Below are 24,578 nucleotides of genomic sequence, written 5' to 3' on the forward strand. Positions count from 1 at the left end.
AGCACTCCTTGATAGAGCCTACTCTGGAGCCAGCAGGCCAGAGAGTCCCAGCCTAGAGCACAAGTCAGAGCATAGAAGTTTAGAGCTGAGAGATTATAGTGTCGTAACTAACACAATTGCCATTCCCAGAGTGGATATCAGTGGATTACAAAAAACAGGACAGGCATCCTAGGAACTAAAGATTAACATGGCATTCCAGGATCTCAGCTAAAAGGAAAGTGTCCCTTGGCTAAAAGGAAAGTGTTTCATTGTTAATCCCTTAAACATTAACAGGTAATCAATCACATTTTAGACTTATTTTCATCATTATCTATGGATGCTACAGCTGTCTTTGTGACCTCTAATTCTCATTTTCTTTAATGTGTGAAGACTTACTGCATAGGACTTATTCACATCCCACCCCTCAAGACTGTTGGCTTATAGACCATGGAACTTCAGGTGTAAGACACAAATGGACCTAGCACTTCAAAAGGTAAGCAGTGTCATCTTCGGCCTGTAACATCACGCCTCTCTTCTCAGTCATCTTGGATTATCTGAGGCATATATGTCATTGATAGAAAAATATTTACCTCCTTTAGTTCTTCTACTCCATTAATGTCCCTGCAAGTACTTTGCTTAGAGCCTTGCTTTTTGTAGGCCTTTGTACTTGCTGGTAGAATTAAACCCAGGCGTCTTGGAGTCATGTGGATTAAGCATTTGGTCATGTGCTGCTTGTTTTTCTCTAGTTGATTTATATACCTGAGTCTTGTCATACCCACCAGGTGGCAGTCTTCTTGATGGCAGATCTGTGTGGTGGGAAAGCACGGATTTAGAGTCAACCGCACAAAGTTCAAATCCCAGTTCTGACATTTACTAAACTAGTGAGTATCACTTAACTAAAGTTAGCAAGTGACGTAATCTGTCTTAGTCCCTCATCTGCAAAATGGTGGACAGTATCTATTTTTATTAGGTTGTGCTGGTGAAGTGAAATGATATCATATCATAGAACCTGGTACTTAATTGGTGTTAAATGACAAGCTTACCTTTTCCTTTCTTTATTTTCTATCTCTGTAACATATCTTTTTATACCAGGAATGCAGTAATATTGGCGACCTAACTAACCAAATAGAGTAGTTGTGGAATCCTTTTAGGAGAGAAACTGAAATATCTTTATACAATGTCCCTTCTCCCCAAGCACCTAGAACATTGGGTACACCAATACCATTTTAAAATATATATATAATGACTGGAACTATTTCTAAAGAGGAAGGTCATCTTCAGTGTATGTAGACATGAGCTGCCGGATATTCTGTCAGAACAATAGCTATTCATTGTGTTAGTTTCAAAGCTGGCACTGACAAGCTAGTATTTCAGTGTTATTCCCACACAAACAAATCTCGAGCAAAATTTCCATGACCCAATAGATTGATGTAAACAACTCGCTGCAAGAACTTTTTACATGTAAAAACCCATGTCATCCATTCAAACGTTCAGTGCTTTCAGGGAGTTTTGTAAGTGCAGCCCAAGAATTAATGATTTTTTAAAAAAACAAAACCAAAAAACAAATGCTCATCAACCCCTACCCTCAGGATTGTGTTTTGTTGCAGAGTATATGTGGTAAATAGCTCAGTTCCTTCCACCATAACTGTAGATGGGAGATAGAGCCATCAGATAACATAGTCTGATGGGAAAGTCCTTTAAAGGCACTGAAACATTAACAGGCTGGCCGAGGGGTGCAGGCTGCCAGAGGTCCTGACTCCTGGGCCAAAGAATAATGACAGGCTTTCTATTTTTAAATAGTAGTTAGCATTTGATAGCACTTAATATTTGCAGTGACCTTTACAGCTATTGTTATTAGTTATTCCTCCCAGCAGTTCTTTGAACAAAGTGACACAACTATTTTTACTCAACTCCCCTAACTCCTTCTCCTTCCACTGCACTCACAGGATCAGTGGGGTTCTCAGCACGTCGTGATGACATTTGCTTAGATGTAAGCTCCGTTTCCTCATGAGCAGTGATCTCAGGGATAAAGAATCTTTTCAAGTCAAAACAATGTTAAATACGGTGTGTTTTAATATATCCCATGTGAGTCAGATCATGTCACTTCTCTGCTTAAAACCCTGCAGTGCTTCCCCATCTCACTCAGTGTAAAGCCAGGGTCTTAAAAGTGGCCTGGAAGACTTGTATAATCAACCCCTCCTTCACTGCTTGCACTGACCTCCCACTCCTCACCCCCTCCCCAACCCTGCCCTAGTCACATGGGCCTCCCTGTAGCAGCTCCAGCCGCACAGACTCTTGTCTTAGACCTTTGCACTGGATGTTTCTTCTGCCTGAAATGTTCTTCTTTCACATGTGGCTGCCTCTGACGCCTTCAGCTTTTGCTTAGATGTCACCTTTTCAATGAGGTCTCCCCTGCCAACCTAATTTAAAACTGCAGCTGTGATTAAGTACTTATTGCCTCCTAATGTACTGTATTATTTACTCAGTTACTATGTTTACTGTTTACTTTCTCTCCCCCACAAGACTGTAAAATCCACAAAAGCAGAGATCTTTGTCCATTTAGTTCACTGCTATATACCAAGCACCTAGAACAATACATGTAGAAGGCATGTAATAAATATTTGTTGGATGAACAAATGCTATTTCTCTAAAGGTTGTTGTAATAGGTTTGACCTGTAGACTTAGAATGCAACTCAATATGTGGTTTATCTTTATATTCCTTAGCAGTAGTTCCTAAGCTTGTTTTCCAACCATAGCAAACAGTTCATTTTGATAGTAATTCTGTAGGGCTAAATGAAGCACACAAATTCTTAAGGTTGGAAGGAAGTGCTGCAATGAAGAAATAGATTTTATAGGTGTTGTAGTCCAACCACCCATCTATTCTAATCCCATCAACTGCATCCCCATGGGGCATTGCATCTCTCCGTCTTTACAGAAAGGGAGAAGAGGACAGAGGTAAAAGAATAGGTTCTGTGATCAGGAGACCCTATCATGTAATTCTTGTCCCACCCATGTCTACTGTGTGACCTTGAACAAGATACTTTAGCCTCTTTCTGCCTCAGTTTCCTTATCTGTAAAATGGTGATAAAAACAACTCAGAGCTGTTTTTTTCCCTAACATTTTTTAAAAATTGTGGTAAAATACATATGAAATGTACCATCTTACTCAATTTTAAGTGAACAGTCTAGTAATATTAAATATATTCATAATGTTCTGCAATCATTACCACCATCCTTCTCCATAACTCTTTTCATCTTGCAACATGGAAACTCTATACCTCTTAAACAATAACTCCCATTTCCACCTCCTCCCAGCCACTGGGAATCACCATTCTACTTTCTGTCTTTATGATTTTTTATACTCTAAGTGCCTTATATTCGTGGAAAATATAGTCTTTTTGTGACTGGCTTATTTCACTTAGCATAATGTCTTCCAAGTTTATCCATTTTGTAGCATATGTCAGAATTTCCCTCCTTTTTGAGGTTGAATAGTATTCTTTTGTGTGTATATATATATATGCCATATTTTGTTTATCCATTTATCCATCCATGGACTCTTGTGTTGCTTTGACATTCATAGAGTTTTGTGATGATTAATGAGCTAAGGGAGGTAGAATTTGGCATATAGTAAGCAGCAAGTAAATATTAGCTGCTATTATTATTATTAATTCTGGTTTTTAGAAAGCCCTTAACATTAAGCTTAAGTTTTACTAAGTTATATACAACTGATATAACCCATGATATAACCCACTTTAATGACCTGGGGAGTACAAATAATAGATATATCTTTTATTCCCCTATTAGTTGCCAGAACATCTTCCTGATAATACTAATAGGAAGCCCAATATCTCTGTTAAGGCCCTACGACCTCTCACCTCTTCTAAACATCCGAGATTGCCAAGAACAGTCTGGTCTTAATTCATTCCAAAAGGGCCAGTCCCAGTTCTAAAAGCAAGCCGAGAAAAAACTGAGGAGTCCAAGTGGTCTGCCAATACTGCTGCTTCTTCCTGTGGGGTAATATTGAAAACTGGCTCTACACAAGCCAGCAGCTGCTTCCCCCACTGCTGCAGGGATTCTCTCACTGACCTAGGTCTTCTTCATGGATCTAGGACTTGGACTTCAAGATTACAGCTCTTTTAGTTCACAGTGCTCAATCATTGTTCTCCAATCACACCCACAACCAGAAGGGTTTCTAGCCTCAGCCATGGGATACATGGGAGCAGCCTCCTCATACCCCTGGTATCCTTAATCCTGCTGGTAACACTGGATCATCAGTCTAGACTGTCCCTTTTCTCATGGTGAGTTTCCCCTATGGAATTTTTGGTGTCCTTTTCTCCTCTGGGCTTCTTATGGGGTCTATCCTAACCCACCAGGAAGATTCTAAAAATGTCTCCCCCTAGGAGGCTCCTTGACCTCCCTGCAATTGTTCCATCTTTCATCAGAGACCAGCTCTGCATAACAGGGAATAAGGAGGGGCAGGCTTTGTCAGGCCACACTTAACTTCTACTAGACTCTCCTCTCCAGGGCAACAGGGTGTTAAATATCTTATAGCATCATAAGTAAGAGTGGCCACTTAATGACTCCATCAAATGGGGAAGATTGGTGTCCACTTAGACAGAAAAGTAACTGTCTATTTAATTTCAGGTTGCTTCCTACCAGATTCCCTGTTACACTTCTGTTCACTGGGTCTGGTTCTACTTTTTTTTTTTTAGACATAGGGTCTTGCTGTGGTGCCCAGGCTAGAGTACAGTGGTGAGAGCATAGCTCACTGCAGCCTCTTAATTCCTGGGCTCAGGTGATCCTCCTGCCTCTACCTTCCAAGTAGCTAGGACTTGGAAGGTGCATGCCACGATATCAGAAGGTGCATGCCACAATGTCTGGCTAATTTATTATTTATTTATTTTTTTTAGAGACGAGATCTCTCTGTGTTGCCCAGGCTGGTCTCAAACTCCTGGCCTCAAGTGATTCTCTCACCTTGACCTCCCAAATTGTTGGGATTACAGGCATGAACCAACTCACCCAGCCTGGTTCTACTTCCTGATGTCAGTAGGAACATCTTCCCTATGACAAAACTTCACCAAATGAATACCCAGGGACCTCAGATTATTTTGTTCTCCACTGGCTGCCAGCTTACTCATTGGTTAATCTTAGTCACATTTTTAACAATCACAGTTGATGTTTATTGACCTTACTATTTGCCCAGTACTGTGCTAAGTGCTGTAATATATTAACAAATTTAGTCTTTAAACAACCCCATCTACAAAAAGGCCACCTTTTTGTAGATGAGGTAACTGAGACTTAGGAAGGCTTAGTAGTAAGCCTAAGGTCACATATCTGTTAGGATTTGAACACAGGCTCTCGGGCTCCAGAGCCCACAGTGATGCAATACTGTATCCCTAACTCAAATTTATAGAACAGAGATGCTTATCTCAGAGTGTTGTGGTGAGAATTAGATGCACTAAAGTATGAAAAGTGATTAGCCCTGGCTCTGTAAGTGTTCAAAAAATGTTCATTTGCCACCCTTTTCCTTCCATTCAAGTGAGCATCTCATATCTTAAATACTGCACATGTTTTAAGTGCCTGACACAGAGTGAGTGCTCAGTGGGTGGTAACTACCCCCCTTATTTTACAGTGCATGCTTTGAAGGCCCCTACCAGTCCTGACTGTTCTCTCATTCAGTTGGATCCTTTTTCCTTCCTTCTTTCTTTCCTTCCTTCCTTCCTTCCTTCCTTCCTTCCTTCCTGCCTGCCTTCCTTCCTTCCTTCCTTCCTGCCTTCCTGCCTTCCTGCCTGCCTGCCTTCCTGCCTGCCTGCCTTCCTGCCTTCCTGCCTTCCTGCCTTCCTTCCAGGTTCTCACTCTATCACCCAGGCTGGAGTACAGTGATGCAATCATGGCTCACTAAGGTCTCAAACTCCTGGACTCAAAGGATCCTCCCACCTCAGCCACTAAAGTAGCCACCATGCCCAGCTTTTTTTTTTTTTTTTCAATTCTTTGTAGAAACAGGGTCTCACTATGTTGGCCAAGCTGGTCCTAAACTTCTGGCCTCAAGTGATCCTTCTACCTCAGCCTCTCAAAATGCTGGGATCTAAGATCCAATCTAAGATCCAGCTAAGGCACGAGCCACCACACCCAGCCTCAATTGGGTCTTAGATGTTGGTGCCCAGAACTGCATATGCTATACCAGGTGGGCTTGAATAAAGCAGAGTGGAAGGGAACAATCACCTCCTCCCCAGGGTGCATGATGCCCTATTACCTACAGTCTTAGAAGACATTACTATTTCTGCTAGTCATTTACACTGTCAGTATTGAAATTGTAGTCAGTCAGATCCTTGACATCTCTTTACTTAGGCTGTTGCTCGTCCACACCTCACTTGGCCTGCCTTTGATTTTTCCTTTTAGAAAAAAAAAGATTTTTTTTCCAAAAATACCTTCTTTTTTTCTGATTAAATACTACAAGTTTGTTGTGGAAACTTTGAAAATACAGAAACATACAAAGAAGGAAATCAGTTACCATGAATAGCGTGATCCAGAGATAACCTCTATTAATATCTGCATATATATATTTCCAATATGTGTTTATGTTTCTTTTTTATAAAATTAGGATCATGCTGTTTGCCATTCAAAATATATCCTGAGCCTGACACTTTTCACCATTTTTTCCCAACGTAAGCCACCTCTATCTTTTTCTTAAACTGCTGTAAAACTACTAAACTACTATCCCTTAAAACTGGTTTCCCTGCTTCCATTCTTACTCCCCTACACGCTGTTCTCCAAAAAATAACCATTGTGATCCTTTAAAATCCTGACTGTCTCCTGCTCAGAGTCGTCCAGGGGCTTCCCATATCACATAAAATGAAACCCCAGTCGCTCCTTACTCTGGCCTGCAGGGGCCTGTGTGATGGGCCTTCTCCAACTGCGTTCTTCGTTTCCTTCTGTTCTCCCCTTTGCTTACCTACTCCATCTCCAGGGCTTCTTTCCACTTCAAGCTCTTTCCTGTTGAGAGCCTTTGCTCTTCCCAGCGCTACATGGCTCAGTCCATTTCAGCACCTGATCCCATACCCTCTCTCAGGCACCACCTTGCCCAAACAGTACCTCTGCCTCCATCATTCTCCTTTCCCTTTCCCTGATTCATTTTCCTTATTAGAGTAATTAAATATTCTTCTGTAACATGACTATATTTTTATTTATGTACATATTTATTTGCTTATTTATTTGTACCTTGTGATCTACATCTTCCTATTCTCCCACCCCTGGCCACTGGTAATGACTGTTCTACTCTCTGCTTCTATGTATTTGATTTTTTTTTTTTTTTTTTTTTTTTTTTTTGAGACAGAGTTTCATTCTGTCGTCCAGGCTGGAGTGCAGTGGCGCGATCTCGGCTCACTGCAACCTCCGCCTCCTGGGTTCAAGCGATTCTCCTGCCTCAGCCTCCCAAGTAGGTGGGACTACAGACACCCGCCACCAAGCCCAGCTAATTTTTGTATTCTTAGTAGAGACAGGGTTTCACCATATTGACCAGGCTGATCTTGAACTGCTGACCTTGTGATCCACCCGCCTTGGCCTCTCAGAGTGCTAGGATTATAGGCATGAGCCACCGCGCCCGGTGTATTTGATTTTTTTAAGATTCCACATGTAAGTGAGATAATACAATATTTTCTCTGTGTCTGGCTTATTTCACGTAGCATAATGTCCTTTTTATGTTGTCACAAATGGCCGGATCTCCTTTTTTAAGGGTGACTAATATTCCACAATTTCTGTTTTCATTCATCTGTTGAAGGACAACTTTAGTTGTTCCATATCTTGGCTATTGTGAATAATGCAGTGAACATAAGAGCACAGTTATCTTTATGAGGAGGTGATTTCATTTCCTTTGGGTATATACCCAGAAGAGGATGCCAGGTCATATTATAGTTCTATTTTTAGTTTATTTAGGAACCTCCATACTGTTTTCCACAATGGCTGCACCAATCTACATTCCCACCACATTGCAAAGGGGTTCCTTTTCTCCATCCCATTGCCAACACTGATCTCTTGTCTTTTTATAATAGCCAACCTAACAGGTGTGAGATGATATCTCATTGTGATTTTGATTTGCATTTTCCTGATGATTAGTGATGTTGAGTACCTTTTCATATACCTGTTGGCCATTTTTATACTTTCTTTGGAGAAATGTCTATTCAGGTGTTTTGCCTGTATTTTAATCTGGTTATTCATTTTTTTGCTTTTGAGTTGTGTGTGTTCCTTATATGTTTTAGATATTAACCCCTTATCAAATATATGATTTGCAAATATTTTCTCCCAACCTGTAGGCTGCCTTTACATTTTGATTGTTTCCTTTGCTGTGCAGACACTTTTTAATTTGATGTAGTCCCACTTGTTTATTTTTGCTTTTGTTGCCTGCCACATGATTTTAATGGCTGTAATATTCTATCATATGTATGAACTATAAGTCTCCTGTTGTTAGACTTTTAGGTTGTTTTCCTTTTGGGGTAGTATAAGTTATAGTCAATATCTTATTTGTATAGCTTTCATCTTGTGAGATTCCATCACTTCCTGACAGAAGTGGTTGGGATCCTATTTATAATGACAATTTCTATAATCAAGTACTGTTCTAAATGCTTTACGTACTAATTTAATCTACCTCATATAGTGAAGTAGATACAATCATTATCCCCATTTTCCAGATAGGGAAATTGAGTCCGAGAGTGTAAGTAACTTCTTTAACATCACACAGTTAGTAAGTGGTAGAGCTGGGATTCAAACAGTTCTCTACATCTGCAGCCTGAGCTCTCAACCCCTCCTCCACCTCACCAGCTGCCTCCTGATCGTTCTCCCAGCAGATGTCAGCAAACTTCCTTTGTCTTGCAAGTCATTACTGTTTTTGTATAGAGAGGCACTGAAGACCAAGTCATGTGCCCATTCACATCTTTGTAGAGAATAATATTATCCTGTTCTCCAGTCCTTTTGGGGGATTATAGTTGAGATCCTCTGAGTGTTCCTTATTGTATTATCATGGAGCTTGTATTTCTCTACCTTGTCCACAAAGAAAGTGTGCACACTTGTTTGTCACCATTTTCTAACTAGACAATGGAACAGTTACTACCTGAGGAACCCTGTAAGAGAGGAGATGAGGTTAGTCTGACCAGCATTCATCTTCCTCGTCAACACAAAGTATCTAAGCTGCATTAGAATTTTGCTAGAAGTCCCCGTTAATAAAATTGAGATATTTGCCCCTCTGCAAGTTTCTGTAAGTTCTACCATGCTTCATAAAGTCTCATATATTATAATATTTCCATTTTTTTCAGATGTCAGATATTGTAAATGAATTCCTGTTATTTTAGGGTCCTAGGACTTCTTATTTTACTGTTCCTGTTGAGTATTGGGGTGCATGTACAGATGGTGTTGAGATGTAATTCATCTGAGCCTGGAGACTTAAATGCAGCAGCCAGGTGCTCTCCTCCTATCTTCTCACTATCACAGACTTTAATTTCCTCTTGGCCATGTTTTTGCTCTTCTTTCTGGCTCAAAGGTCATTCCTGATAAAGAAGATGGAAGCAAACTAGGAGTTGAGTAATTCTGTTTTCACTGTATCATCTCTAAATTAACTGTATCATCTGCCCTAAGCAGGAGGCCAACTCTTCTCTTGTTCTTTTTCTTGTTCCGAACCCACCCCAATGGCTCTCATTGTATTTTATGTGTGCATTATCTTGTGCCCCAGCCTTCTACTTCCGTGACTTGATCCTTTCTTTTTATGCCACTCCTTTGTATCTGCTGTCAGCTGCAAATTCCTACTTCCTGCCTTTGTGAGTGTCCTTGTAAAATATAAGCTCATTGGAGACAGTAATTTATTTAGATAGTTCCCTCTCTTCCTCCTCTCCAGAGTAGAGTCAGAATTAAATTAGATGGAGCCTCCAATCTTTCTAGAACCAAGTTCTACATGATTAGAGTCTCTGACCATGGAATCAAAGAGCGTCTAGCCTCGTGTCTTACACACAGGAAGTCTGCAATAATGGTAACAATAATAACAACAATAACCTTTATTTAGTGTTCATCATAATTGTAAACCATACTAGGGGCTTTATATATGTGATCTCATTTAATTCTCACTGTTGACATATAAGGTAGGTCTTATTATTCACGATTACAGATAAGGAAATTGAGATACAGAGAGGTGACATTTGCACAGCCGTAAGGACAGCACCAAGAGCCTGACCCAGGTCTGTCCAGATTCCTGAGCATGTACTCTAGCCTCCACATTCTGCTGCCCTCTGAGATTTAATCCACTGAATCACCTTCTTTTCTCTGGGCTTGTATAGTTCTTTATTCTTGCAGTCTCCGGAACATAGACGGCTCGCATTCACTTCCTTGGCTCTTGAGAATCATATGGTGACAAGGTCCTTTTCTGTCTAAGTGCCAGTCACTTCCATTGTGTTATCCACCTAGTTCACCTTCAGTGGCCAAAATTAGATCCAAGCAGTAGCTCTCTTACAACATCCTTGTCCCTCTGTGACATGAAGTTGTCAGTAGAGCAAAGCCTGAGTGAATTGGATGCTCTGCTTCTGACAGAGTGGGGCTCCTAACAGACCTCTGGATTGTCTTCCATCATCCCTCAGCCTGCAGAGGACAGAGCCTGATGGTGGGAGTGACAGGTACACCTAGTGGGTAGGCCCCAGGGCAACCAGCCTCTCCTTGCCCCCTCCTCACTGAGCTTTCTGTGCTCTGGGAATGTTATGCTGGCTTGAAGGTTTTTCTTCACTATGGTTTACATGCCACCTATTCTCAAAAAGAATGTGAAGTAGTTTACAATAAAACATGTCTAAAACAAGACAATTAAAACATATTTTAAAAAGAGAGGCGGATGGAGAGAGGTCAGAAATCACTTGGTTTGAATCCCTGACAAGAAGTTATAGCACATGAATACATTTTGATCAATTCCCGTTACAAATGTCCGGGTGTGTAGGAATGGGGAAGGAACTCTGCAGAAGGGGAACCTAGAACCTCATGGGCCCCATCCTACACCTGGAGTCAAAATCAAGTGACATCATGCCTAGCAATACCTGTGAAAATATTCATTCATAGTATCTGTCTCAGGAAGCCTCGGGGAATGCAGCAGAAGAACCACCGCATGTGTTAACTCTAAGTTTAGTGTAGCCAGTTTGTCCAAGGATCAGAGCCAAGATAATTCATCATTGTCACAGAAAAAAGACCTCCATAAATTTGTCTTTAAATTTTAATACCTAAATCATATATTATACAGATAGAACTCATACAACCCATCTATTGCTCTGTTTTAATTTTTAAGGACAAAAATGGTATAAATCATAACAGAACTTTTAAAAGTATCACACTTGTTTCAAGAGATGCTATGCTATGGCTTTTCTCTTAGACAAGATTCCAGTAGGAAGTGGATGACTGAAGAATGAATGAATGAATGAGTGCCCACATGGTCCCATGACACCAGTGAATCAGTTTCATACTAGCTGTGACAAACAGTTCATTCAGTAGAGCTGAGCATGACTTCTGGTAGCACTTCCTGTCATGATGTAGGCTGATACTATGGCAGCTCTGAGTCAGAACTGCAGCCAGCAACATGACTCAGGACATCAAGGTCAGGACAGGGGAGCTCAGGCACTCCTCTGACCCTTGTCTAGATGTGTACCTACAACTCCCTTGATAGGTGTACATATGACCAACTTCATCTGATAGACAGAAAAATAGAGAAGGAATGTTGGCCGGGCGCGGTGGCTCAAGCCTGTAATCCCAGCACTTTGGGAGGCCGAGACGGGCGGATCACGAGGTCAGGAGATCAAGACCATCCTGGCTAACCCGGTGAAACCCCGTCTCTACTAAAAAATACAAAAAAAACTAGCCGAGCGAGGTGGCGGGCGCCTGTAGTCCCAGCTACTCGGGAGGCTGAGGCAGGAGAATGGCGTGGACCCGGGAGGCGGAGCTTGCAGTGAGCTGAGATACGGCCACTGCACTCCAGCCTGGGCGACAGAGCGAGACTCCGTCTCAAAAAAAAAAAAAAAAAAAAAAAAGAAGGAATGTTGGTGATGGAGGCTTGTGAATTTCTGTATCATTAGAGATGTAACAAACACTCACAGTGACCAGATGAATCAGAAGGAAGATTCCTTGAGGTCCCTGGTAGGGATATTTCCTCTTAACTTCAATTCTATGGGGCATTTCTGTAGTTTGTTGAATGGAATCAAAGTGTTAAGGCAACCTACAAACTAAGTACTAGTCGGGTTCAGTTAAAAGCAAACAAACAATGAAATATCAGGCAACAGATTTAACTAAAACTATTCTCTTAATCATTGTTTTTTTGGTTTTTTTTTTGAGATGGAGTCTTGCTCGGTCACCCAGGCTGGAGTGCAGTGGTGCGATCTCAGCTCACTGTAACCTCTGCCTGCCGGGCTCAAGCAATTCTCCTGCCTCAGCCTCCTGAGTAAGCTGGCACTACAGGCACCCACCACCATGCCCAGCTAATTTTTTGTATCTTTAGTAGAGACAGGGTTTCACCGTATTAGCCAGGATGGTCTCCATCTCCTGACCTAGTGATCCACCCACCTCAGCCTCCCAAAGTGCTGGGATTACAGGCACGCGACACCGTGCCCAGCCTCCTGTTTTCTTAATGCAAAGGTTTTAAGTATGTAGGTATTCATGGGAGAAGTAGTAGTTATTTGTTGTAGGCAAATACTGATATTCTCTCAGCTACAGGAAGTCATTAAAGATGGGAATGATTAGGATAGGGAAATGGCGTTAGTAAGTCTGGGTGTGGCTATTTTTTTGTTAGCTTGATAGAATTTGATAGGCAATGATTTTTAAACTTTCTTGTAAGGCTGGATTAAAATGTATAATTTAAAATCTTTGGGGTGATATTATAGTAAAACCCAGTCTCCACAAGTGATTGTGTAAATTTACTCAATGCATCAGGTATTTGTTGATCACCTGGTTATTCACCATCCATCCATCCATTCATCTGTCCACCTATTCATCCACCCATCCATCCACCATTTATGCATACACTACTTACTCAGCATATGTTATGAGCTGAATTATCCCCCTTACCACTCCAAATTCATATGTTGAAGTCCTAACCCTCAGTACCTCAGAATGTGACTATATTTGGAGATATGTCTATAAAGAGGTAATTAAAGTGAGATCATTAGAGTGGGCCATAATCCAATTTTGCTAGTATCCTCATAAGAAGGGGAAATTTGGACAGGTGTGTATAGAGAGGAGACTACGAGAAGACACAGACAGAAGATGGCCTTTTACAAGCCAAGGAGAGAGGCCTTCAAAGAAACTAATCCTGCTGACACCTCAATCTCAGGCTTCTGGCCTCCAAACTTGTAAGAAAATAAATCTCCATTGTTTAAACCACTCAGTCTGCAGTATTTGGTTATGGTAACCCCAGCAAACTAATACATGTACTTCCAATATACCAGTGCACTGTGCTAGATATGAATGAAGTATCATCTCTGCCTGCAAACGGCTGCCAGCCTGCTAGGTACAAAACACTGCTAAGTGTTGAGGAAACTATAAAGCTACAGTGATGAATCAAACCCTTAGTTTCGTGAGCGCTTAACATTCTATAAAACCAGCCCTTGCCCCCATTGGTTTGTATGGGGCTACAATTGGCATGTGCCCCTATTTTATTTTGAATTCTGATCCAAAAAAATGTTTTTGGGGACGTCAGTTGGGAGTTAAGTGAAATTTACATCAGCCGCAAGAAACTAAAACCTGAAGTATCGGAGGTTGTGTTTTACTTTTTAATTCATATAGCACGATTTAGGTATAAAACAGCCTTCAGAGTATTTTTGCTGCTTTAAACTCATCAGAAAACTCATTTTCACAATAAAATCCTACCTTCATGGCAGATCCATTTATTCTCAGATCACACAGCTTCAGCCTGTCTCCAGAGTAAGCAGAAGATACAGCAGTGACAGCTGGCAGCCTGGCTCACTTAGATTCTGTTTGTGCAACTGCTGTTAATATGGAGCCACTAACCGAGGAAACAAATCATGGCTTGAACGAAGGTGGAGGACATGCAGCAGGGCCCTGTGGCTTTTGGAGTAGAAGTGGTCACACACGTTAACAAACAGCATGAACCCAAACTATAAAAAGATAGAATTTTGAGAGCTCTAAGGAACTTTGGATGTTATCTGGTCAAAGCCCTCATTTTGTAGATTTGGAGCCAGACACACAGGTTAAATGTTAAGTGGCTTGCCTACGGTAAAAAAAAAAAAAAGAAAAAAACTAGCTAGTAACAGAAATAGAATGAAGACTTGTCTCTTGCTCTGAGTTCAGCTGTCTTTTCTGCCACTGTAGGTTTGGGTTTGGGAAATTAGTAGTCCAGAGCTGATTCCCACACAAACGCCGTGTCTGTAATTCAGGTGTGTTGCTGCTAAATAGAGAGTGTTGTCTATTCTTAGTGTTGGTCTGAACTGCTGGGCTTCCTATCTGTGTTGGAAACTGAGTCAAGCAAGTAAAGCCCTCTTTTTCCACCCAAAAATAGAGCTGTTTATCCCTCACCCCCTCCCACCCCCTCTGCTCAGGTGATAGGTGCACCAAAATCTCAGAAATCATTACTGAAGAACTCATTCTTGTAACCAAATACCACCTGTTCCCCAAAAACCTACTTAAATTTAAAAAAAAATAGAGTTGTTTAATATGACAAATGTAGAATGAATGCAGAGAGAAAATGAATGCCTCTTGGGTACCACCTGTGTGGCAGACACTGTGCTGGCCCTTCATAGCAACTATGAAGAAACTGAGGCTGAAGATATTGTATCTCTTGTTTAAGATCTCACAGTACCAATTGATAGTTCTAGGATTTGTTCTATTCCACAGCCTACAAGTCTTCCACCAATCTATGTTCCCTCCCTCAGCATAATTAATAATTTTTATATTATAAGGCTAAACTAAATTTATATCATGATGTCCCAAAGAGTTATATCTTATTTGTTAACCATTAACTTTTCCCAATCAGACACTTAATGCAGCACTAGTTCCATCTTAAGGCCAGAACAGAACACCGTGGATGATGGTTTTGAACCTCTTTTGGCCAGAAATGTGCCCAGAGTTCTAAACCTTGGACAGCTTTGCATCAAGACCTTTGGAGGCAGCTTTCACTTACCCACATACGTACGTGATTCACCATCTCCATGGGGTCTTCTTTTCTTGATTATCAGTTCTGACTTTATTTACAGCTGAAATGTGATTCCCTTTTATGAAGATCGTTTTTTATTCCAGAAAAGACCTTGGGTATTACGTCCTGTTCTCATGGTCAGAAATCTGAATGCTTCGATATACTGTATTTTGCTTTTCTTTCATGGCCAAGTAAAAGAGAAAGACCACAGTTATACATAGTGTGTCAGTCTGGCTCACTCAGATTATGTTTGTGAAATTCCTTTTTCTATAGAGCTAATATTTACTCAGCACTGATGCCCCAGGCACCATATGGTATCCCAGGGACCATACTACGCCCTTTCTATGGATGGTCTCTCTTAAGACTCAGAATAACCTTTTGTTTACAAACTGTCACCTAGGAGGGTCAAACAACTCAGCCTGGTTCATACTGCCATCAAAAAGCAAAGCTGAGCTTCGAACCCAGGCTGTCTTTGCAAACCCCTGAGCTTTCAAACCACTGCACATGCTGCCTCCCAACTCTTTGTTTTTTGTACCTTTCTCTAGTCAGGAGGTTTTTCTCCACCTGCCCAATTTATCTTCCATAATTCTTGCTCTTGGGACAGGTGATTTCCAAGGTCCCTTCAAGTATTGAGATTCCATGACTGATTAAAAATTGTAATGTATGCAGTTTGATTAATTTGCACTAATGCCCGAGTTCATTCACAATGTTAATTTCTTTACAAGGTTCCAACAGTTTTTTAACTTACAGATCTCCTTCTGATGTTAAAGGAATCATGTTGCTTTTCCTATAATAATATTTAAGTCCCCAATTTTAAAAATGTAAGGTTTAAAAACATATCTGAAAGGATTTTACCATGCATGCAACACACCAATTTTCCATATGGACCAAAATAGTCTTTTTAAGCCCCTGTTCTCTCAGTTGTCTTTCCCAAGTCTCACAGATGCAGTGCTAATTGCATGCAGCTTCAGGTCCTTTATAACATGAGGTAACAATTTCTGTGTCTTGGGCTTGAATGCTGCATTTGTTAGACATGCCAGGCCTGGAACTGGTGTCAGCTCATCAGGATTCTGAATCCACATGGAGAGCAACTCATCTGAACATTGGGAAGCTTCCTGGAGAAACTCCTGTTGTGCTCCTTTCAGGTGTGGCGTGAGAGCCAGTGGTGTGACTGGTTCCTTAGCTAGGATGCCTCTTGGTCAGACTTGGCAGCACTGGGTGATGGCTCTCTGGGACCAGTGCAGGCATTTGAGTCTTTCTAGTCAAGCTATACTTGTTGAAGAATGATTCCAGAAGTGACGTTTATTCACAGACCTACTACTTGGGCCACTTGGGCTAGCTCCAAGTGTCTGAGTGGCTCTTCACAGCTGAAGGCAGACTGCACTTGGGACACATCTAAAATTCATTCTGACTGGATTGAGAAAACAAGGAGACCAAAAAGAAAATAAATGTCAGGATTCTGCAATCACATCTGTAACTGAGGAGCCACGGGATGTAACTTTGGAGAATATCTTGACCTGATCTTGCTTTGCAGCTTGTCTGTAGTTCCAGTCTTTAGAGTCATGGAAGCCTGAGTTCCCACCAAGCTCTGCTCTTAATGGCTGTGTGATAATGAAGCCGTCACTTGGTCTTCCTGAGCCTCAGTTTCCTCATCTGTAAATTGGGATGATGTACCTCCCTTGTGGGTCTGTTGTGAGGACAACATGTGATGATCCTGCCAAAACTCTCTAGGCACTCTGTGCTTAGCTGTGTGGCCAGTGCACAGTCGGCAGCTACACAATGCTATTTTTACTGCCTTCTTTCCCTTCTTCCCCAATAGGACGCACTCCTCTAGAAAACTGAGGTTCATGCAAACCTGCACTTTAAGGGCACTTATACAGATGTGCACAATGCAATGAGTGTGTCTTGATGGGGCTTTGTTAAACTGAATTTTAAAATTGTATTTTATATATACTTAGGGAAGTACAGAAAGGTACCCCAGAACAGGTTGTTTTATAAAGACAACAATAATTTCTGAATTATTTTCATTTCAGCTTTTTATATACTGTGTACTCACAAAATGAGAGACGCTTCCCCACTCACCCCACCCTCACAATTCCCCAGAAGAACAACAGCCATGAGCAGACAGTGCTTGCCTCCTGACCTGTGTTTCTCCTAAAGCTAGTTCACTTAAGGGCAGCAGTTAGGGGCTTGCTACTCTTTGTAGCCCTGTTTCTTTTCTTATGATGAGAAGAAACAAGCCCAGACTAGCAGAGGGAAAGGGACTGTCCTCCGGGGAGCTGAGGAGTGAGGGTGGTCCTCACCTCGATCCAGCGATCAAATTCCCTAAGTAAATCCGTGTAAAGCATGAGAACTGTGGTCAGCACTTGTTAAGCAAGGAATGTTAAAAATCATTGTCATTACTGCTACTATTATTGCTACAGGCTTGTTCCAAGACTCTGGGTTTTGGCTCAGCTTGTCTAAATGCTCTTCCATCTTATGGAATCAAGGGGTACATTTTGGAACCACTAGTTCCATAACCAAAGAAGGAGCAATCCAGCAACGTAGGCATTGATTCCACAAGCCGTCTCAGAGCCTCTGTGTAGTCCTTACTTTCCCTAAATTGCCAAGACTAGCTGGCTCAAGTTAGGCCTTTCTAATTTACCTGGACTGTTGCTGTCTCCTGTGCACGGCTGCAGGGATGAGCACCTTATTGTGTGTTCCTCCACTGGGCTGACTGAAATGGTTTGCAGCCAGACTGCTACGCCACACAGTCTGGCATTTAGTCCTCAGAAATCTGATTTAGAGGATGTATACATTGCATCACAATCTAGATTTCAGAGGAAAGCTTTGGATAGAATAACCCAGACCCAAGTCTGGGTAATTTAAAGCCTGGGTGAAATGGGGCAGAAAGAGCCCAGAATATACAGGTCTGAATCTTGGCTGGGGAGATGTGGAAGACTGGAGGCGCCAGACGGCTGGCCTCCCTCCAAGTGTTTACCATGCTGGTGCCATGGGGCTGGGGCTGGGCAGCCCATGTGCTCATTCTCTCCCTTCTCTCCTCCTCCTCCTCCCCCTCCATCTCTCCCCCTCCTCCTCATGTTTCCTATAGGCTAGAGAAAGTCAGGAACTACTGACCCACAGGGAAGGCAAGCGGAGATATGAGACAGAGGAATCAAATGCTGCCCTGGTGGAGGATGCTGTGGGTTCACAGTGGATGATTCCCTCTGCCTGTGAGATAAAAGGGCTGGCTCTGTACTTTGAACCCCAGCCTCACCCACCTCTGTCTGGGTGTGGCCCTTACTCTCTGGAAGCCTAACTCAGGGGAGAGGACAGGAGAGTGTGAGGCTTGAATCTCCAGGAAATAGTCTGTGGGCAGCCATTGATTCCGAGTCAATGAGAACAAGGTGTGCTGTTTCCTCTGTGCTGTTTCTTCCCTGCCCCACTCCCCACCCCTTTATCCTATGATGCCCAGGCTGCCTGCACTGCTCAGATACCACAGGCCTTGCCAGGGGCCTCCTGAGAGGTTTCTGAGGCTTGCAGCCGGTGGTCCCATTAGTCTGCACATCTTTGAGTCCCCCTCCCAGAGGAGAAAGCATATGCTGCTGGGACCGACTGCAGCTCCTCATGGATGCACCTGCCACCAGGAAATTGTTGTTCAGTCTGGGATTGCTTTCTCTTCCCGAAGCACAATCTCACATGCAGCCCTGAGCCCAGTCCAGCCTCTGGGACAGAAGATTTCGTGCTTTATAAACCAACAGCAGTGCTGCACAAGGGAAGTGTCTCCCTTATGTCTTTCCCTCCCTGGATGCCTATCAAACTAGGAGTTACCTTAATAGAGTAAAAGGAGGGTGTGGCTGTTTCACTTCCTGTTGTCAGCAGCCAAGTGTGCCTGGGGACAGAGGGTGGGCAGGCACCGACTGTGTGGAGGGAGGCAGGTATTATACTGCCCTGGAACACACAGAGGGGGTGGGGGGGTCCTTTGGCTTCCCTGAGACCTCCCGGGGCAGGCTGCTGCAAGGCACCCAGACGTCAGTCATCTTCCCACAACCTAATCATTCACAGCTGCTCCAGGGCCACACTTAGGGTCTCTTTCCAGTGGTCCGCTTAGTCTGCCCCAGGGGCACGGCAAAGGAGGGCCTTTCATCCAGGGATCTCACACACAGACTTCACATTTGGATTTTTAAAAATTTATCTCTGAAGATATGCTAATAAGACTGAAAGATGGAAATGCTCATCAGCTTTAAACTTATGCCTGATTTTGGTACCAGGCCCATGAATTTTTAAAATTAATCCTGCTATTATCCTGTGAATAGGATGGTTATATTAACCTGCACGTTTTTTTTTTTTTTTTTAAAAAAAAAAAAAAAAAAGCTTACACATGTTAAAGTCTTAATTTATTAAATGTAAACTTCTAAAATATAGGATATCACAATTTTTGAAACCCTATTTGGGCATTTCTTCATTTTAATATACCTGAAGCCTCAGAGAATGAACGTGTCCCTGGTCTTTGTCCTCCAAGCGGCCCATTGGCCACTCCCCTCTTGATGGACTGTGGAGAGAAGCTGTTCCCTTTCCACATTGTCATTTCAACTTCAGAAAAATCTCAGGTGCAATTTCCTGTTTCATTACAGCAGCCAGCCTATAATGAAAGAGGCCTTCGAAGCTTAGGCATGCCCAGTTTGGCCCCTTTCTTCATTTTACACACAGTTTTCTCCTCCCACAGGAAGGCTTCTCTCTGCTGGGCCCAAAGCTACAGGCTCTCCACCATAGGGGAAATGACTGACTAATATTCTTGAGTTCTTTACCCTTAGGCAATGGGGCTCAACTGTGATTGCACATTGGAATCAAGTGGAGAGTTCCAAAAATCCAGTGCCTGGGTTCTACCCCCAGAGAACCTGATTTACTTGACCTGGGGTGTGGCCTGGGCATTGGAATTTTTTAAAGCAGCCCACATGATTTTAATATGCTGCAAAGTTTCAGTACCCTAAGACCCTGGTTCTCAAACATTAGAATTCATCAGAATAATGTCCTTGTGGGGAGGGGCTTGTTAAAGCATAGATTACTGGACAGTTTCTGATTCAGAGTTTCTGGATGGTACCTGGTAATCTGCATTTCTAATGAGTTCCCAGGTGATGTGATGCTGCTGTTCTGGGGATCATGTATTTAGAACAGCTGTGCTAAAAGAAAGACAGCTAGAGAGGTGGGCTGGGAGGAGAAATGTGAGTGAATGCATGAAAATGTAGTTATTTCTTATTCTCAGCCTCTGCAGTTGGCTTCAGAGGCAGGGACACCCCTAAATTACAGCAGTTACAGAGTATATTGGTCACCAAAGCTGCCACTGTGCAGAGACCCAAGCTGGGATAGAGCTGAGCCCCAGCAGCTGGGCCCTGGTTGATGGGGTAAGGCATGGTCTGAACAGTCTGGGGCTACAGGTCAGCTCTGTCCAGTGAGAATATAATACAGGTCACAAGAGTGAGTCACTTATGTAACTTCATATAACCACACTGAAAAAACTAGAAACAGGTGAGAGTCGTTTTAATAATCTATATTATTTAACTTAACCCTCCAAAATCTTATTTTAACAGTCATCAACATAAACAATGATTAATGAGATATTTGGCATTCCTTTTTCATGCTAAGTCTTTGGAATCATACGTGTGTTTTACACTTACAGCACATCTCAGTTCACACCAGTCACATTTCAATGGCCACACGTGGACAGTGACAGCCTGGATAGACCTAAGTAGTGGGGCCGTCTGCCCCTGAAGTAGGACTGATCACAACGGTCCTCACTTCTCCCAGCAGCACATGGCTCCTCCTTCCACGCCTCTCAGGGCTCCTGGAATCTGTTCTCAGCCTCTGAGACTCCCTCTTGCATTCTTTACCATCGGTGCTCTGGACAGCACAAAAGGTTAACTGGGTTTAATCGGGTCTGCAGGGCTTGTTCCCTCATGTCTGTGCATCTGAGGTCAGAATCCGAGAGGTTTTCATAGCCACTCCCACTATCTTTCCTGACTTCACCATCTATAGAGATGAGTTGAACGCCAGGTTTTTGTTGGAGAGAAGTGGGTGTCTGAAATGGATTGAGGAAAAGAGTGAGGGGAAAGCTGTAGTTGGGCCGAACAGTAGAACGAGGATGGAGTTTCTTTTGAATGCTGCAAGCAAAAGTGACGCTGATACTTCTGGTGCCTACCCCTGCCAAAGGAGTCCAGAGCACTGTGAGGTTTGTGACAGGACCAGGGCAACAGTCATTGTGCTCTTCCAGCAGCATGCTGACCTGTCTCCAGTTAAACTCATTAAACATGCAAGTGTTGAATGCCTACTGCATTCTCAAGTATACTGATAAGGCAATGAGTTACAATTATTGGAACTACACATTTTGGAATCAGTCAAGCCTGAGTTCAAATCCCCACTTTTGTAATATGATCTTAAGCAAGTTATTTAATCTCTAAGCTGTGGTTTCTTCATTTGCAAAGTGTGGGTAATACCTACATAGTAAACTCCTGTGAAGATAAAGTGAAGTGATATATGTCCTTTCTTAGCACAGTACCTGATGCACTCAGTGAAGGCATTCAATGAATGGTAGTAGGCTGGGACTAGGTAGGTGAGCAAAGTGCCTAGGGTGCAAAATTTAGGGAGGCACCCACTCTCATGGTTGTGCAGGTGGCACTGTGTGGTGCTGTGAGCACCATCATCATTGTTGCAGTTGTGTAATTACACTGCAGTAAGTGTCACAGGCATTCCTGAGCTACATAAGGCGTTTCCTTTTCTCTCAAGGAGCATAGCGTCCCTGAGGGGAGAGAAGACATGTAGACAAGCAAACCAAGACTGGCAGATGTGGCGATTGCCTTGAGAGAGGGAGGAGACATTGCTCCCACCAAGGGATTCAGAGACTACATCCTTGAAGAGTGGACAGGATATCCATAGGCATAGATTGGAAGGAATGACAATTTATAGAGGGAATGAGCCCAGTCCAGCCTCTGGGACAGAAGATTTCATACTTTATAAACCAACAGCAGTGGTTGGTTGTATAGGGCTTTAAATACCAGGCTAAGGAGTTTAGACTGTATTTGGTTAAAAAAAAATGCTGGGGAGAGTCATAGGTAGCATCCCGGGAAAGAGGGACCAGATAATGAGGAATACCTTTTCCTTTTGAGACACAGAGGGTTTTGAGAGTCAGAATTTATTGCCATTGCCCTATCAAACACAAGGCTTCATGCCTTGAGGCACATGAAACTTGTAAATTGTGTCATCCATTACCACCCCTTCATGATCCTACTCCCCTAGAGTAACCCCTATTACTGTTGTCATATATATCCTTTCAGACTTCCCTCTATACATAGACAATATATAGATTCAAAATTTTTAACCAAAATTGGATCATGCTATATTTACTGTTCTGTCATTTACTTTTTTTAAGTGTCATAAAATATATATAACAAAACTTAGCATTTTAACCATCTTTAAGAGCATAGGTCAGTGGCATTAAGTACATTTCCAATGCTGTGCAACCATCACCACCATCCATCTCCACAACTTTTTTCATCTTCCCAAACTGAAACCCTGTACCCATTACAACGCCAATTCCACATTCTCCTCTCCCTCTAGACCATGACAGTCACCATTCACTTTCTGTTTCTATGGATTTCACTACTTTAAATACCTCATATATGGAATCACACAGTATTTGTTTGTAACTGGCTTATTTTACTTAGCAGAACGTCTTCAAGGTTCATCCATGCTGTAGGATGTGTCAGAATTTCCTTTCTTTTCATGGTTGAATAATATTCCATTGTGTGCATATATCACATTTTGTTTATCTATGTATCCATCATCAGAGTTGCTTCTGCCTTTTGGCAATTGTCTGCTATTTACTTTTAAGTAATATATTGTGGACATCTTTCCATGTGAGTTCCTGTAGATCACCTCATTCTTCTTAATGGCTGACTAATAGTTTGTTGTATGACAGTGACTAGTGTAGAATCACAACACCAGCTAGTGGGACAGCAGGGATTTGAACTCAGTTTTTTTTCTGGCTCCAAAAGCTGAGTGTTTTTCACCATTCCAGGAGACATGAGGGATGTGTACATTTTGAACTATCACATGGCTGGCATGGTGTTATGCAAGTATAAAATAATGTGCTACAATTTGATTAGGTTTTGAGAGGCTTCTGATAAATGAAGTGATGAGTGTGTGTGAGGCCAGGTCTAGCTCTGATTTTGGAGTCCCTACTCTGTGTACTCCCACAACACAGTCATCACCAGCTTTTAGCTACTGCTGACCTGGCCACCTCTCAGGGTAGCTCTGGAAGAGTATTGAATAATAGCATCTTTAGGAAAGAAAGGACCACGAGTTCATCTGGCTCAACCCTTTGTTTTAGGGAAGGAGGAAACTGGAGCCTGAGAGTGAGCCCCAAGGCTACCTGTGAGTTTCCCTCTGCCGCCATTGAGAGGGTGTGGCTGCTAAGTGCTATCAGAAGATGCCCCACACTGTTTTCATTCCAGTTTTACTGACTCATAGTTACTCTGTTTATGCCGGAAACTCATTTCCCCAAGTGCATTGTTTTTATTGTTTATTTCTCTTGTATACATGTATCCTTCCAGCAGCCTGCCCGGGTTTATTAAAAAATATTTATGTTTTCTGATCACTTCTACTTCCTTCTCTTCCTCCCGGGAATGGAAAATCAGTCTGTCATTAAGAGCATATTACCTGAAGAAGATTGCTGATGACAGTGGATTTGTCACCCAACTCAGTGTCTTTTCCTGAGCAATTGGAATTTCTTCCATGGGGAATGAAACCTAGTGTTGTTTCCCTGCCTGAATCCAGGCCTTTCACTGACCTACCAAGTTTTCATTCCGTTGTCTCACTGTCACTGGCTGATCTGATCTCTACGTTGATTAATTAGTTTCAAGGCCCTTCATATTGACCTAATAAAATTGGCTTGTTTAATTTGTGTCAGGAATTTTCTGAGAATGTTTCATTTAGACTCGGATAAGGTACTTTTTTTTTAAATGTCCTGCTGGAGACATCCCTTAGGAGGGAGAGCTTGTCCTTCCTGCCATCTCTTGAATTACGCAGAGCAAAGGCCGAAAGGATGGCAGGATTTCCTGCTGCCAGGGTCAAATGCTTCCACAACAAGCAGATCTGCCTTTCATGGGCAGTTTTTTATGTCGTCTCACCAGAAACACATGAGAATGCCATCTTTCCACCTCTAGAGGTTGTCTGAGCTGCTGGTAAGCATCAAAACATAGCCATCCGGGGCCAGGACAGAGCCATGGCCACTTCACTAGCTCCAGTCTCATGCCACTTGATTTATAAATGCCTTTGTTTTAATTGGCTGTCATCCCCTCAGGAGAGGTTGGAGTAAAAGTCTCAAAGTTGAGTGTTTGCTCTTCTGTCACAAAGAGAAATGGATGGGACAAACAATACAAATGGCCTAAAGGCGAGCAGGGGACTCTGCAGAGCCG

The 24,578-nt window shown here is 42.4% G+C and overlaps 1 long non-coding RNA gene across 1 annotated transcript; it reads right to left on the bottom strand.

The window, feature by feature from the left end:
* Positions 1-324: 324 nt before the first annotated feature.
* Positions 325-15,403, bottom strand: LOC144330201 (uncharacterized). Its single transcript, XR_013396161.1, has 3 exons — positions 15,118-15,403; positions 13,848-14,045; positions 325-785 (listed from the first exon to the last, which is right to left on the bottom strand). It is a non-coding gene; the product is annotated as an uncharacterized LOC144330201 (long non-coding RNA).
* Between the last annotated feature and the right edge of the window lie 9,175 nt (positions 15,404-24,578).

This window comes from Macaca mulatta, chromosome 7 (genome assembly GCF_049350105.2).
Source record: "Macaca mulatta isolate MMU2019108-1 chromosome 7, T2T-MMU8v2.0, whole genome shotgun sequence".
In the NCBI taxonomy this organism is placed as follows: Eukaryota; Metazoa; Chordata; class Mammalia; order Primates; family Cercopithecidae; genus Macaca; species Macaca mulatta.